This window comes from Fundulus heteroclitus, chromosome 11, assembly GCF_011125445.2.
Source record: "Fundulus heteroclitus isolate FHET01 chromosome 11, MU-UCD_Fhet_4.1, whole genome shotgun sequence".
Taxonomy (NCBI): Eukaryota; Metazoa; Chordata; class Actinopteri; order Cyprinodontiformes; family Fundulidae; genus Fundulus; species Fundulus heteroclitus.
Window position 1 is genome coordinate 9,406,233 of NC_046371.1, and position 3,224 is coordinate 9,409,456.

The window sequence follows — 3,224 nt, forward strand, 5'->3', positions numbered from 1 at the left end:
CGGACCTAACCGGGAAGAAGTAGCGTCGGGAGTACTCTATGATTCTACTCAGCTGGAGTTAGGCGGCTAGTGGCTGAGGACGGCTGATGTAACTGGCGAGGGATCCTGAGCGAGCCTCGTCGGCAACGGTTGACAGATGGATTGACCAGAGTGAATGCAGAACCAGCAGGAACCGGGAGAGTGGATCTCAGGCCTCGCTGGGTAACATCCAGGAAGTATGAGGGGAGCGCCAGAGCAAAATCTGAGCAGACAGTTCTGCTGGTCTGTTTCTTCGGACTAGACGTCAAGACAGGTGAGTGCATCCAAGCACCAAAAAATCTGAAGCAAAAACAGAGATCCAAAAATTAGTCAAAGTCAAAGAGCAAGAACTCACAAGCTGGTTTCCGACGGTAGGACAGAGGCCACGTCGTACCACGACTGGTTAAGGCTCTGGCGTCTTCCATCTGTCAGCGCTCTGCTTAAGAAGCCAGAGGAAGCCGCCTGCAACGAGCTGCAGGTGTGGGCCACGCCTCCTCAGCCAACTAGACACACCTGAGGAGTAGAGTTAGAGTAGAGCAGCACAGAGAACCCTGACAAAGAAATGGGAGAGATGCCACTTAATCTTAGAAGACTACAGTTAAAGACCACTTATTGGTGTAATTTAAAGGGCCATGATGGAAATCATCCATGTCAAGAAATTTTAAAATCTAGTTGGGAAAAAGAAAAGAAGAAATTAAATTCTTTTGGATGGGAGATAGAAAATATTATAAAAGATTTTGGTTTTTCTGATATAAATATTAGTCAAACAGTTCCTCTTTCGCCAGTTTTCCCGTCTCTATTTCATAATAATGTTGTTGATTTGACTTTGTTGGAGAAAAGGAAAGGAGAAAACATTTCAGATCCACATTTGATTCAATCATATTTAGATAATAAGTACTATGGATATGTCCAAGTTTTTACAGATGCATCTAAAAACTCAAATAGCAGTAATGGTGTGTCTTTCATTGTTCCAGAATTCAGAGTTAAAAAATGTAAAAGAATTACTGATGGAGTATCAGTTTATACTGGAGAGATGATGGGAATCATTTTAGCTTTAGGATGGATTGAGGAAGTCCGTCCATTAAGAAGCATAGTCTGTTCTGATTCAAGTTCTTCATTATATTCATTGAAAAATAATCACGCTATTAGTAGACCGGATCTTTTATTAGAAATTCAGTTAATAACTTATAGAATTCAAGCAATGGGTTTATTAGTTATATTTACATGGATACCGTCACATATAGGAATAAGAGGGAATGAGTTGTCAGATAAATATGCAAAACAAGCTTCAAAATATAGTGTTATTGATATATTAGTTCCATTTAGTAAAGAAGAAATCAAATCTATTATTAAACAAAAGGTTAAGGAAAGATGGCAGAGACAGTGGGAGGAAGATAGAACTGGTAGATGGCTGTACAGTATTCAAAGAAAAGTTGGTGCAATGAGGAGAACAGGACGAAATAGAAAGGAGGAAACAGTAATATCTAGGTTGCGTTTTGGACATACAAGGTTAAACAGTAATTTATTTAAAATAGGAAAACATCGAAATGGAAGTTGTGATTTTTGTGGTCAAGAAGAGACGGTAAAACATGTTTTGTTGTTCTGTACAAAATATTCTGTTGAGAGAAGGAAATTAGTTAGTCGGTTACAAGAAAATAAATTACAGTTAAATTTACAAGATATTTTAGGAAAAATTTCTACTTCTAAAGATATAAGTTATTTAATTAATTATCTCAAGAAAACTAAATTGATAGAAAAGATATAAGTTGTTTTTTGTTTTGCTTTGAGGGGGGTGTTTAAAGTTAGCGTCCCGATCCACACTCCATTCCAGTAGATGGCGGTAATGCACATCTAAAAGTTGCTTGCCAACCGCCATAAAAAAAAGAAGAAGAAGAAGAAGAACCCTGACAAAAGCTACCTGGTGATGCATTTTCTTTCATTAGCAACCATACAGCAATAACAAATACATAGCTTTTTCATTGAAGTATAGGTCTTCAATACAGAATTTTTAGATTTTTTGAAGATTTTTTTTTTTTAATTCCAGCTGAAAAACAAGTTGGAGTTATGATTATTTGACTTGGTGTCCTCCTCTGTTGCTCAACAAGCCATTATTTTTCAAATCCAGTCCCAACTTGGTCCATGGATGAACATATTGGTTGGGTTCTATCCCCAGGCTGTGTCTCTGATGAGCACTTTACAGTCAGGGCAGCCAGCTATTTGACTGTGACAAACAATGACCAAAAAAGTCTCCTGTACTTTCGCCTTTGTTCTTACCGTTTTTTCCCTTAATAATGTCCTTTCTGTTATAGATTGTAGTTTTCTGTGCTGCTTGCTTTTACTTGTCTGCCTGTTTTTTACACGATGTGTCAAAATCCATAGTGAAATTCCTTCTTTGTACCCATAAGGTTGGCAGATAAAGTTGATTCTGATACTGATTCAGGCGGCAGGTGAGGGCGGAGACCAGTGGACACCCTTTGTGTTAGAAGCTTTAATGCTGAAGAAGAACTTCTTTAGCGCTTGGTTGTCTTCGAAGAACCCTGAAGCAGCAGAAAGGTACTGGGTAGCCAGAGGCGTTGTAGCTTATTTTGTTGCGGAGGAAAAACTAAGTGCAGGGTGATGGACTATCAGTTGGTCTTGAGGAAGAGGTTGACAGCTCGAAAACGGAAAGCAGGGTCCATCCCATTCTGCGTTTGGTTTCAAAGAGTGTCATTGACCACTGTGATTTTCAAGGAGGTTGGCGAGGTAGCAGCGATGAGATTGAATTATTCCAGGAGGACCAAAATGTCGCCAGTGGACAAGAATCTATGAGACACAGAGCCAGCAACTGGTAAGTTACTTGCATTAAAGGAAGAGACATTGAGTTGATTATCACTTTGGGGAGAAGAAGAATCTGGTGATCCCGGTACTGCCACTCATTTTAAGCTGCTTCCTGCCTCCTGGACCCCCAAAAGACAGGACAGCACGAAGCCTAACCAGATGTGACCCTACAATTTGCCATACATCGCACACTGGGAGAACAGTTTTCAGAGTTAAAGAGTGTAAAAAAATTGCTGTTTTGTGCCATCTGAGACCTTTAATTCCCCAATAACATTTCAGCCAAACTCCTTATGTCTGAACCTTTACTGAACAGTTTTTCCAAATATTAGTATGAATTGATTCTTAGTTTTTATTTCTGATCTCTGAGGAACCTCGCTCCAGAATTGTAT

At 39.4% G+C, this 3,224-nt stretch overlaps 1 long non-coding RNA gene across 1 annotated transcript; it reads left to right on the forward strand.

Moving 5' to 3' along the window:
* Positions 1-1,290: 1,290 nt before the first annotated feature.
* LOC118564513 lies at positions 1,291-1,902 on the forward strand. Its single transcript, XR_004931901.1, has 2 exons — positions 1,291-1,600; positions 1,807-1,902. It is a non-coding gene; the product is annotated as an uncharacterized LOC118564513 (long non-coding RNA).
* The last annotated feature ends 1,322 nt before the right edge of the window (positions 1,903-3,224 follow it).